We start from the raw sequence: 13,274 nt of genomic DNA on the forward strand, positions 1-13,274 counted from the left end.
CTTAGCTTGTGCATTGAGGATCACTCCCTTGAGGAGCAACCACTCTTCTTGAACTCCCCTCTCCCTGGGGTCACGGTCCCTTAGGGCCTCACTGACAAGCTTCCTGAGCTTGTCAAAGTCAGTTTTCCTGAAGTCAAGGATTTCTGTGTTGCTGACTGACTTGCCAGCTTTACGGAGGATGGTGAAGGTGATCAGCTCATGGTCACTGTCACCCAGCTTCTGATCGATCACTAGGTCACCCCCAGTAGCCAGTACCAGGTCGAGCAGTGCTTTGCCTCTCATTGGCCCATAGACTTCTTGAGTCAGGTAGAGGTCATCCACGTATGAGAGGAAGCTTTGCAACTGCTCAGACTTTGCTGAGTGATCCTCCCACGAGATGTCCGGGTAATTGAAGTCACCCATGACAACCATGGTTCTGGAGCATGCGGCCTTAGCCAGTTCCCGTGTGAACTCCTGTTCAAGCTCAGGACTTCAGGTGGGAGGTCTGTAGTAGACTCTCACCATTGTGTCCTCTGTGCCGTGTTCCCCATGGATTTTAACCCAGAGGGTCTCCAGTTGTCCACCCTGGTTGCCAATATCAGCTTGCAGGGATGCGTAGCTTTCCTTAACGTAGAGAGCTACACCCCTGCCCCTTTTATCTACACGATCCCTCCTGTACAGGGTATCTGTACCCGAGGTCCAGTCATGGGTGGAGTCCCACCAGATCTCTTTTATCCTTATGACATCATAATTATTTGCAATGAGCAGGATGACAAGCTCCTCCTGCTTATTCCCCAAGCTCCTGGCATTTGTGTACAGCCAGGCAAGTGTCCCCTTGGGGGCTCTTGCCTTACCCACAGATTGTACCAGGGCTGGGGCAGGGGTGGGCTCCCTTGAATGCCCTGGCCTGTTGCTCAGTGGGTCAGCAGTGGCAGTAGTCCCCCCGTCCCCCAGAGGGCTTAGCTTAAAGCCCAGTGGAGCAGGTCAGCCAGTCTGGCTGAGAAGAGCCTCCTCTCCAGGGGAGAGAGGTGGAGGCCATCTCTTCCTAGGAGCTCGCTGCCTTTCTTGCCAAAGACTGGGCTGTGGTCATGGAAGCCAAAACCTTCTCTATGACACCAGCGCCGCAGTCTTTGGTTCACTACATGGAACCTCCTCTCCCTCCTCAGCCCATACTCTTGGGAGGATCGACAAGAACACCACCTGTACCCCCAGACCCTTTAGCCCCACTCCCAAATCCCTGTAGCACCTCATGAGCCAGCTGGGAGAGCTCCAAGCCATGTCGTTGGTTCCCACATGAATAAGGAGCATGGGATAGTGGTCTGTGGGCTGGAGGAGCTTAGGGATCCTCTCTGCAATGATAGATACAACAGTGTTGGACCTTAAAATCTTGCCCATTTTGCCTTAGTTTGATATGTTTACCATAATATTTTATGTATAATATAGAATTTACCACTATCTTCTTGCACTAGTCTCTGTATTGTCCTATAGTACAGGGGTTTTCAAGCTTTTTTGAGCAGTGTACCCCTGGCAGTTGGCTGAGGGGTGGGATGGGGGGTAGCAGCAGCTGGTTGTGGAGTGGGGGACAGAGGGTAGTGACAACCAGTCACAGAGCAGGGGCGGTGGGGTGGCGGCAGCCACACATGGAGCGGTAGTGCAGGGTAGTGGATGGCAGCCACTACTGCCGCTGCATGCTTCTCCCCCCATGTCCAGCCATCTGGGCAGTGCCTGTTTGGCCCACTGTTGCCCTCGCCCCATCCCAGCCCTGCTCCTGTGAGGCGGCAGCATGGGGTGGCAGTGCTCCATCCCCGCCCACCCTTGTGTACCCCCTTGGACCTTTCAAAGTACCCCTGGTGATATGCACACCCCCGATTGACAATCCCTGCTATAGTAGATGTAGGAAATTACTGAAAATAAAGGTAAAGTTATTTACCTTCAACTGCTGAACTTTTAGAAGAGTCCACATGCCCCTGTTTTGCCTGGTTTATATGTACTGCATACTTCATCCAGCTATCAAAAGTCAGGCAAACATCTCTCAGTGCCCCTCCAGAAAGAACCTCCAGGGTCTCCCAGTCCCAGACTATGACTTCAAAACTTAGAACTGGGCATCCAAATATCTCCTGTGTTGCCTAACTGAGGTGCCCATGGAAGTAGTCTTCCATATTATTACTATAACATATGGGATGAGATGTAGACATACGGCACAAATGCAGAAACAAAGCACAACAACTATCACTAATCACTTAAACACACAGAAAAATACACCAGGTTTTTCACGTGGTGGTACAATTGGATAGACAGATCCTGTACGTATCCTGCTGGTATAAGGAGCAACGAAGGTTAACTTCCAAGGGAGAGAGACTTAGGGTTTGAACAACCTCTGTTCTTCCCTGACTTATTTGACTCCAGAATATTGTAGTTGAGAGGAGTGAAATAAAATTACATTGCTTACCCAAGGAAAGAGGCATATAGATAAAAAAAAATCAACTTTCTCAAGTGTTGGTTGCACTGTTGATAACTGTTGGTAATTAGGTAGACATACACTAGCTATCAGTCAATTAAGGCTGAGAATTCGAATGTGCTTTCTAATGCTTAAATACTTATCTATTGTCCTCAGTTGAAGTTATCTTAGATATAGCAATACAAGCTGAAATCTCTTCTCCAATAGCAGTATAGGGATAGTTTGAGTTCTCAAGGTTTAACAAGAAACAGCAATAAAAAGGTGATTAAATGCTCCACAAATGATCGTGTTCCCCTTATAAATTCCATACATAACTATCTTGAAGTTACTCCATAAACTCTTGGCCAGTCCCATCTGCGTCACAAGACAAAAGATACCGAAGGCCAACAATGGATGTAAAACTACCATCAAGGAGGTCCACCGCCTCAGGAATTCATCAGTCACTGTAATCAATGCTGTCAAAGGTTATGTCCATTGTAATCTATACTAATGACAATACAGGACAATTCTTACCATTTAGCTTGTGAATGCTTTGTCCAACCCAATTTTAAATGACGTGAGCTAATGCTGTCATCATTTCTCCTGGGAGACCATTCAAAAAGCCAGTAGAGTTTCCCTAGTACGACTGTTTCCCCTGACATTAAGCTTAATGAATTTTCTTATAATTCACCCATATAGAATGAAAGTACTTCCTGTCCTGTACTGGGAGCACTTTTACTAGCTCAGCTGCTGAACTTTCTTGCATTAGGGTGCATTGGGGGAAGGGAGGGGAGGAGCAGGCAGTATTAAAGTACATGGCTAACAGTTCTCTTCATGTTGACTTTGAATGCAGTTATGCCAGAAGAGAAAAGAAGCCACAGAGTACATTGGAATTACTGGCCAGTGTTCCTTATGGCAAGATCCTACCTCGCAGGTTTGCCAAGAGGATAGGACTAGACTCCATCTTCGTGACCTCTCCAAGAGATTTCCTTCTAGTTTGGGACTGAATCCATTGCCTCTTCCTTTACTCATGACAGCCATATCTGGAAGCATATTGTATACTGTAGGTTGTACATATTTGAAAAACAGCCCCAGAAAGTGTGTTGTACTAGTCAAGAAAAAAATAAAAGGAAATTCAAGCAGAACATTGCTTTTCTTTTTTTATGCATAATTCAAACACTTATTTTCTTCCAATAAGCATAGGACTACATGCACGGATTTCACTTTGATATGTTAACATCGCTAAAAGTGAGTGATGCCAATGGAGAGAACACTCTTATTTTAGGAAATCCAATGACAGCTGGTGAAAAGAACAAGGTGATGTATAAAATGCTAAAGTACAATGATCAGAAAATGCATTACTTCTGGTAAGTACCAGTCTAGGTTTAGGAGTGATTTGTGCACTATGTAGCCGGCTTTAAGGCTAAGAAAATATTCCAATATTTTCTTTCTTTTTTAAAAAAATAGGGCTGTGGTTTTCAAGGGTTTCCAGAGAGTTTCTGTGGGACTTGATCCCTAATTTGTTTGCAAATCCCAGCCCCATCTCTTCATCAGTACTCCCATAATGTTTACAGGTCCTAGACGAGATTAGTGTGCCACTGCATTCAGTACTGTGCATGTGAAAGAAAAGGCTTCTGTACCAAAGAACAACTGTATTAGCTTATACTATGGTCAGTAGGTCAACACAAGCTGCTCCTCAAGCAAAGCAGAGAGGTAATGTTGTTAACTGCAGTCCTCCTGCACTGTTGCCTTTACTGGAACGTCAGTGGGAAGGGAGATCTTTCAACACAGACAGGGGTAGGCTCTGAGTCAGGCACACAGGACTTTGCACATGTTTATTTTTCAAGATCTTGTTAATGCCCTACAGATTTTTTGCTTGCATTTTTCTCATTTTGAATATTTGACCTCCCCCACCCCCGGTTGAGTTAAGCTGAAGACAATAAACACAGGCCAGGCATAAAGTCTCCAGTCAGTTCCTGCTTTTTCAGTTCATCTTTGCTCTTGAGCCTGGACAGATATAGAATAACAACATGAAAACAAACCTCCTTGAAAAGTTCAGCCTTTCAACTAAGATTAAAATGTGTTTATCTGCTAGGCTGCCAAATGTCCTGTGTTCCAAAGGCTGTGGGAACCTTTAAGCTTTCACGAGCACAAACCCCGGATCCCCTTTTAACAGAAGAATAGATGTTTTAACAAGCAGAGCCACTCATGCACTTGCTGAAAGTGACTCCGGCTTGTTCACAATGACACAACTATGTGCACAGCCACATCATTGTTAGGGGCATAAAGACTGCCACAGGTAAAGCATCACTAGAGATTTCCAAAAGAGGGATAGGAGAGTAGTGAGATTTCAGTCCAGCTTTCAGTGCTCTTGGGGGCTATTTGATGACCAGGATTATAGCTGCTTTGCCTCAAGGAAGGGGAATTGGACTGTCCCAATTCAGAGGTCCCAAGTCAGAGGTACAATGATGCAGCCTGGCACCTGGGGCAGCCAATACACACACAGGGGAAGCAGTGATTTCCAGATGCTGTTACACCACTGGTGTGATCATGTGGCTGCAGCAGTGGCCATTTTTTTCTACACCCCCCCCCTCAAGTTGATGCCCAGGATGACTGCCCCAGTCACCTTGCCCTACTCCCAGCTGGCTGTAACTAATGACTTGGGGAACTAGAAATCTTCCTATTGTGAGGAGAGTGCGGAAGTCCTTTACCCTTTTGGTTGGAGCAATATGCTCCCACTTTCCTCCCCCCACCACCTATTCCATCTATTTCCACCCTGACCACCTACTTAGGTAGGTGTACAGGGAATGGCTCCTCCCATTATCTCCCCACTTACACACTAACAGGGTGATGTAGGGGCAAAAAATAATGACCCTTCTTCTACGTGGCTACAGCCACAACAGATAAGTACAGACAGTCAAAAAACCTGAGGCTGAATTGAATTGGCCTTTGCAGGTTAGTTTAAGTTGCGTAGATTGAACCGATGATAAGCAAGTGAACAGACATTCACTTTTGATTCAAGAAATGCAGCCACATGCCTGCAGTGGCTCAGGCCAGAAGTTGTGGGATGGCAGAGCATACCTTCCTGCTCAGCTGGAGCAGACAGCTTGGGCCATGGCTAGCCTGCCCACCCTGTGGAGGGCAGGAGAATTTGTGGGGAGGTGCAAAACATCTTGGGATGCTGAGGGGCTGTGAGTTAACTTAAAGCTGGAGGGGATCTGGGATAGAATTTCAATAAACTGATTTAATTTAAATCAGTTAAGTCTGGTATTACATCCAACCAGGTTTATCTTAAAACTGGTCAGCTATTTTGAAAGTGGTTTACGTGCACTGATCTTCTGTTGTATTTTAGATTTGAACTTGTTTCTGATCACTTATATACATAAACCTCTCCTCCATGTCCAGGTTTATGTGTAATTTCTGTCCCTAGCCAGCCTTTAACTAAATAGGGCGTTAATGTGGCTCTTTACTGTGTTTTGTCCCCATATGCAACTGATTATGCACTGAAGCAATCTAGCCCTTGGTGATTTGGATTAAACCATTTCCAGGAAAGATTTTTGTGCAAGCAGTAGGAATTTGGAGGTCATATTTATACATATTTCAGGGCTTTAGAAATGGCTTTAATAAAGGTTGTTAGTTCATTATCATAGAACTAACCCAGTTTCTTTTCAGCATAAGAATAAACAAGAATACATATCTGAAGTATTTGTATTATGACATGACACATGCTGCAAGGAGTTTTTCCTGCCTCATTTCTCAACCACAGGAATTTGCCGGTCATCAATTGATGTAAGTTTAACCTCAGATTTCACTCACTCCGTTACCCTTGCCCAGGCTAATCAATGTAAGCCAGGTAAGCCTTTTTGAAATGGCTTACACTTCAAATGTAACTCAGTAGGGGTGTCTATACATGCATTCACTCTGGCTTAAATTTTTAGTTCCAGGTCAGAGCAGCCTGCCATGGGCCCCTGTGGCCACTGGGGGGAGATCCAGTCTCCAGTCATATGCCTGTCAGCACTTGGCAGCCATGCAGAGGCCAGAGGCAGCCGCCAGCACTTGGTGGCCATCTTAGAAGCTCACCCCTGCTCTCTGATCCCTGGCCAGCCCCTTCTCTGTGCAACAGCTGTGTGCCCAGTGCAGGGGCTGCACATGGCAGCTCCCTCTTTGCCAACCCTGCCTCCGTGCACCACATCTGCCTCCGGCTCTGCCCCCGTTCCCTGCCCATAACAGCAATGACCAGTGCCCCATGTTCCTGCTGGCCATGGTGCTGGCCCTACTGTCTCCCAGCCCAGGTCCTAGGACAGCCATGCATCTGCCATCTGGGCACAGGGCACTAGCTTTAGGAGGCTCTGGCTGACCCCCTCCACCTGCACTCCCTGCTCTTGCCTGCCATGCTGCCCACACACCCCTGACCTGCTGCTGAACCTCCAACACTACTCCAGAATATGCACATCGGTGACATAAAACAAGTTTTATTTCCTGAAAACCCCCCATTCCCATCCATCTTCCCTCAACAAACAGCCCCCCCACCTCCTCCATCAACAGTGTCCCTCCACCATTCTTCCCACCCACCAACAGTAGAAAACCCAAGACCCAGACTGTCCAGCCTGCTTCCCAGGTCCTGGTGTGGGGGGGCTGAGGGGTGGGGCCACCTAGAGTGCAGAGCCCAGTGGCAGGTGGCCAGTACCACATCCCTGAACAGTTCCTCTGTGAGTCCAGGGGCTGTGGTGACCACAGTGGGTGGTGGGTTCCTGCTGTGGTGCAGGTGGCTGGTGCTTCTGCAGGGTGGGAGGCACCCCTCCTGGCTGCCTGTATCCAGGTCCAAGAAGACCAGTGCCCCCTGGTGTGGCCACGCCTTGAACCTCTGGTTCCTTGATTGTGTAGAGCCAGGGTGAGTGGTGGGGCCAGGCCTTGGCAGGAGGTGGGAGTCAGCAGAGCTGGGGTAGGTGTGTGGCCAGGGGCTCCTGCAGGTCGGAGGTACTGGAGGATATCTTCCCAGATGCTGGGGAAGAGCTGCAGCAGGATGACAGGTGGGGTTGAGGGGTCCTGCTAGGGCTGGGGCCAGGGACCAGTGCCAGGGGGCATGGACACACTTGCCAGATCCAGAAGGGAATCCAGGGTCTGGCAGACAGCATCCACAGCCACCACTGCCTGTCCCTGGCTCTTGGCCTGCTGCTTGAGAAGCATGATGCGGTGCTCCTCAAGGGCCTCCATCCAGCCCTGGTACTCCCACATCACCTGCTGGAATGCCTCCTCCCAGGCAAAATCCTCCGCCTACCCTGCCAGCTCCTGCTCCTCCCTCACCTGGTCCTGCACTCCTGTGCCTCCTGCTCCTTGGTCACCACCAGCAGCCACTGGAGTAGGATGGTCTGGTCCTGGGTATGCTGCTGCCAGTGCTGGCACATCTGGGAAGCTCCAGAAGTGGTCGGTGGTGACCCGGACCCCACATCCCCACTATGGGTGGTGACCTCTCCTCCATGTCCAGATGTTGGCCCCATAGAGGCAATAGATGGAAGCCTTTTCTGAGAGTTTGCAACAATTCAGAGATAAGATGCTCTGCACCAGGGGCCATGAATCACAGCTGGCACTGACTCCTTCCTCGGGGTGTGAGAGGCCCATACCCATCCAGCTGTTGGGATATGCACTGCCCGATAAAGTTTTGAACTGTCCTGCTTCTCTGTGTGCTGTGGGGTGGGGCCCCAGGGACAAGGGAGTGCAGGCAGGTTGGGCAGGAAGTAAGGGCAGGAGCTACGGCAGGGGCTGAGAGTACCCTTCCCACAGGGTGAGATTTACCACATGTCCAGGGCTGGCAAGGCTGGTGACTCAGTGTGGGACTCCCCAGCAGCATGGGCAAGTGTCTCTTCCTGGTGTCTGTGGCCCGTGGTGGTCGGTGGCCTGGTGCCCAGCCAGGGGCACCCTCAGGGAGGAGCTGGTGCTGCTGGTGAGCGGTGATGTTATGGCCAGCCACTCCTTGTGACAGGGCAGTGGGGTGCAGAGCTGGCAAAGTATCCATTGGCCAGGGGTCCCGGAGCTGCTAGTGGGTGCAGCAGCCAAGGAGGTGGGCAGGGCAAGGTGCTGAACACCTGAGGGTCCCTCCTCTGGGGAGGTGTAATGCCCAGAGTGGTCAGGGTGGAGCTGGGGTTTGTGGCTGGGCCGACCCAGCAGGGAGTCCCCTGGGTTACTGCGCAGTAAGGCATCTACATGCGTGTTACTGTGCCATAACTAATCAGGTGTAAATACCTGCATGATTCAAGTATCAAATTTATGCACAAGTCGGCATAAATCACCATATTTACTGCACAGTATGGGTGTGCACATGTAGACGTGCATCTATACTGTGCAGTGATTTTGGTTACTGTGCAGTAAATGCGCACATGTAGGCACACTCAGTGTTTCACGTGATTCAGAACTGTGTGCAGGGTTTGTGTTCAATTAACAGTAAGCTCCCTCCCTCTGAGTTGTTGCCATAGCTCAATTGAAGGTTAACTCTGTAATGGCTATAGCAATGATCATGGATTTGCTTGGGTTTTGCTGTCAGAGGAAAGAGTTGTCTATTGCTTTAATTTGGAATCCTTTACAAGTATGGAACAGAAAGCCTGACATTTATTTTTATTTGTGATAATAAATAACCGTTATGAATAAATTGAATAATGCAGAATACATTTCATTGTTGTATGTCATTTATACCTTGCGGGCCAAATCAGCTGTCATTTTGCTATGTGCAACATGAAAGCATAAGACATTTTTGCCTTGTCTGAAATTCTATAAGTACTTTGGACTTATTTAAACCAAGAATAGGTCAAATCAGTGTCTGACTGAAAAGTCAAAAATAGCTGTTAGTTTCAATATTTTCTCCTTTTATGTTGTCATGAACTTTTCTACAAATATATATCTTTATACCAGAACACAGGGGTAAAAAATGATCTCTGTGTGAATGCCAGATTTTTTTGTGGTATTTGCTGTTTGTCAGTTCTCATTCTGTTTAAAAACATTCAGTCTTCTGATCACAGAGAAGAAAGAACACCATGTGGGTTAAGTGATTAATCACGCACCAGGAAAGAATCAAAGTGAACAGTTCACAAGCCCTCCCTCCTTATGCTGGAAAAGGGTTGTCTCAACTACAGTTATAGTAAACATGTACAAATGAAAAATATATTTAAAGATCTGCTTCATAACCAGAGAAAAGAGCTAAATCCCTTCATTCACAGACGAATAATTTAACCAGCTTGACATAAAACTAAAAAATCTGTTAAGAATGTAATAGTGCAATTTTTGTTTTACTCTTCATTTTTTATACCACTGTTTAAGTATAATCCTGTGGCTGGAAGCTCTGAAAGTATAGAGCAATCCAACTGGAGACTTAGAAGCCATAAGATCCTGGAGAACATTAGAATAGTGGTTTTCAACCTTTTTTTTTTTCATTTGCAAGCCCTAAAAAAATCAAATGGAGGTGCAACCCCGTTTGAAATTTTCAGTGGAGATGTGGACCCCTTTGAATTGTAAGCGTGGGTATTCACATACATTTGATTAATCATAGTGATCTTTTACAGACCTCTTAGACGTAGTCTGTGGACCCCCAGGGGTCCATGGACCACAGGTTAAAAACCTCTACATTAGAGGAAAAAAGGCCCCAGAGAGAAGGGAGCCCACCCCCATGCAAGTTATCTACCTGTCTGATATGACAGCCGGGGACAGTTTCATTAACTATTGTTAAGTTTTGAAATTTGAGTAGAATAAAGAAATGCTAGTCATGTTTGAAAAAACTGATGGAGGCGTGAATTATGTTGAATATGCCAGCAGTCAGGGATAACAAAGCTGTACCCTGTAGAGGTTGGGTAAAGAAGTCTTGGGCAAAGCACAGGCAGAGAATAAAGGGGATGGGGAAGAAGAGAGAGCAAGGAGGACAACAATGATCATCTAGGAGTGTGGATGGTGAGGAGCTAGTTGAGGCCATGCAAGCCCCAACTCGGGGAGAAGAAGAGCAAGAGACTTTATCTAGGCATGTATCTCGCCGGGGTCACTGATTAAGGACTCAGGGTCACTGATTCTCCCTAACATAGCTGTAACACTGAATCCTGTGTTGGTCTGGCCTAGAAAGAACTGAGGTAGGCAGAAGCCTGAGCAACAAAGACTGGGAGTGGCAGAGCAGAAGTTATTTGGAAGAAGTGTGGTGCACTTGCAGCAGTTACAAGGAAAATCACATTGCTTAGCAAGGTAACAACCACTGTCCCTGCCAACAGTAGGGCTGCAAAAAAGGTGAGCTGCTTGGACAAAAGCACTAAGCACAAAGTGGCAGCTGGTAAGGGCCTCCCTGCTCTGCAGCGGCAGTATAAGGAATCAGCTTGTCTGCTATCCAGATTCCTCAGAGTTAGGATAATGAACTGTGAGTAGGGTGTAATAAAAGGAGGAAGGTATTGGTACTTCAGCTCTGACAAGACTTGATCAGACTACTGCCAAAGAACCCAGGAGAGCCTCTTGTTGCTTTGTTATCCATGTGTTTCCAAGGTGTTGCTAGTGACATTTTCTTTTTCCCACAATAAAATTCTGTTTTGTTCACTTCTGCAATTCATTGTTTATGAGTAAAAAAATGTGGTTCACCATGACTGCCCAGATGGTGTAATTTAGTTTTCTCAGGTTTCTGGTTGGCGGGGGGGGATGGCTCAAGCTGGTATTATTCAACTTACTAGTTGAACTTACAGAAGTTGAACCCAGCCCTTTTTAGTGTTAAATGGTATTTGGCAAAAAAGTTACATTAGAACATGAATATAATACAGTTTCCTTTCAGTTGCAGTCCTGTCTTTTTGTGTCTATTTTGAACAGAGTTTATTTGTTTTGTTTTCACATGTATAACTTGAAATACAATCTGTGCAATCACAGTGTCCTAATTTATTAGAGCAAGGATTTTCAACCTTTTTTAATAAGTGTATCCCCAGTAGCTGGATGCCAAGTGGGAGGAGGGAAGACAGGGGCTGGATGTGGGGCGGCGGCAGTGCAGGGTGGTGGGTGGTGGTGGCCACCACTGCGTGCCAGCTTCCCCCTCCCTCCATGTTCGGTCAGCTGGGCAATGCCTGTGCAGCTCACAGAGGGGTGCCACCGCCCTCAACCCCCATCTTCTGGGAAGAGGCAGTGTGGAGTGGTGGGTGGCAGCACTCTGTCTCCACCTGCCTACATATGCCCCGTAAGGCCTTCCCAAATACCCCCGGGGGTACACGTACCCCTGGTTGACAACCCCTTTATTAAAGCGTTGTTATTTTGAGGCAACCTTTTTAATCATGTCTGCACAATTAACAAGTACTTGTTTGTTGCTGATTTGGCAAAAGCAGGAAAAAATATTGTGTTTTTATACGAGACCTATAAAATAGCAGTAAGATGGTGATAAGACTTTTAACATTGTATGTAATATATACAGATAATCCTTTGCATGGCATGTGAATTTTTTATATGAAGTTTCAGGAAATCACATAGTTTGAAAAAGCTCAGAAACATAGAAAACACCAACACAACTGATGATATAAAACTCCAAATTTTGATGGGGGGAAAAAAGCGCAAGTGACAGAGATAAGTAATTTTTAACGGTTCAAAAGATCCTACTTGGGTGACTAAGATAATAGACACACTCCTATAGAAATAAATATAAAAATATTGAAATGTCGTAGGTTAGTGGAAACAGATCACCCCAATGATCACAGCATTTCTTAAGGTTCTTGATAGCTGGCCCCTTGCAGCAGATTGATGGCTGCACTAGAGCCAATATTCTATTTATATATCAAAAGGACATTAGCACAAGGTCACGTGCCTAAAATATTCACAGTGGCTTGGGTCTCTCAGCACTGTTTTGAAATATGAACTTCAATTGTTTTTCTTACTTTCATTCATCAGCAACATAATTATAATGGTTAATAGTCTGCTCCTACCAGTGAGATTGGCTAGAGGAAGATGGACTGTGTTCAAATCACTAAAAGGAAGATCTTTGCACTGGGCCTTGCAGAGGTGTAACAGGGCAACTTTGGGTAGTTGTGGTAGCCCATGGGGTGGCACCAGGTGCCAGCAGTGGCAAGATGGCTGGTCAGCAGCTGCAACAACTGCTATTTTTTGCCCCCTCATAGTTATGCTTATGTTTCCCTTGCTCACGTTGGATAGTTTTTGTCTCATTGGCTTCACTGGGACCTTTTTAGGAATAAGGTGCCACCCAGAATAAGTAAAGCTGCTGGTCTGACTAAATGCTCTCAAATAGTCCTCTTTGTGCAAAGCTCTGATTGATATCAGGCTTTGATGGAAACCTGTTCAGTACTCAATGGTAGGGGACAAAAGGGCCCAGGATAACAGAGACATTTGGAGCTGATGGGGTGGAAGAAAGCATAGTGATAAAAAATGGAGTGAAATCCAGAAGACATCTAGGGAAGGAAGGTCATTCTGTGTTCCTTTTGCCTTTGTTCAAAAGAAAGGCAGACCCCAAAAAAGTTACTAAATTTTTTTTAAGGCCAGGAAGACGCATGATGTACTAATCCAGGTTCCCATATAAGAGAGCAGAAATCTCTATCACGTGATCGCTGCAGCAGGCACAACTGGTTGAGGCAGAGCATATCTCTTTAGAAGGACGCTTCCAAGCTTAAAGATGTAAAGATACCCAGTTGGGGAGGGAGGTCCACTACTTCCATTTGGCATATTGTGTCAGTGATAAAAAAAAACGATACTTAATTTCTGTCCCTACTTTATATAGCAAAGAAACAAAGTGCTATCAGAGCCTACTGTTCTACATGCACGTGCATCTTATAGTTTCATAGTTTCATAGTTTCATAGTAGCTAGAGTCGGAAGGGACCTAGGTAGATCATCTAGTCCGACCCCCTGCCTGAGCAG

The 13,274-nt window shown here is 46.5% G+C and overlaps 1 long non-coding RNA gene across 4 annotated transcripts in view; it reads right to left on the bottom strand.

Annotated features, from left to right (window-relative positions):
- LOC109314758 overlaps positions 1 to 13,274 on the bottom strand; it is a 26,480-nt gene that overhangs the window by 1,226 nt on the left and 11,980 nt on the right. For 2 of the 4 annotated variants that reach the window (XR_002102361.1, XR_002102364.1), the window contains one exon: positions 3,344 to 3,524. The exons of 1 other annotated variant lie outside the window; for it this stretch is intronic. This is a non-coding gene — a long non-coding RNA (uncharacterized LOC109314758). The remainder of the gene's footprint in view (positions 1 to 3,343; positions 3,525 to 13,274) is intronic. One more of the 4 variants, XR_002102363.1, reaches the window with a different exon arrangement.

Source organism: Crocodylus porosus, unplaced genomic scaffold (assembly GCF_001723895.1).
Source record: "Crocodylus porosus isolate Cpor-Errol unplaced genomic scaffold, CroPor_comp1, whole genome shotgun sequence".
NCBI classification, from domain to species: domain Eukaryota; kingdom Metazoa; phylum Chordata; order Crocodylia; family Crocodylidae; genus Crocodylus; species Crocodylus porosus.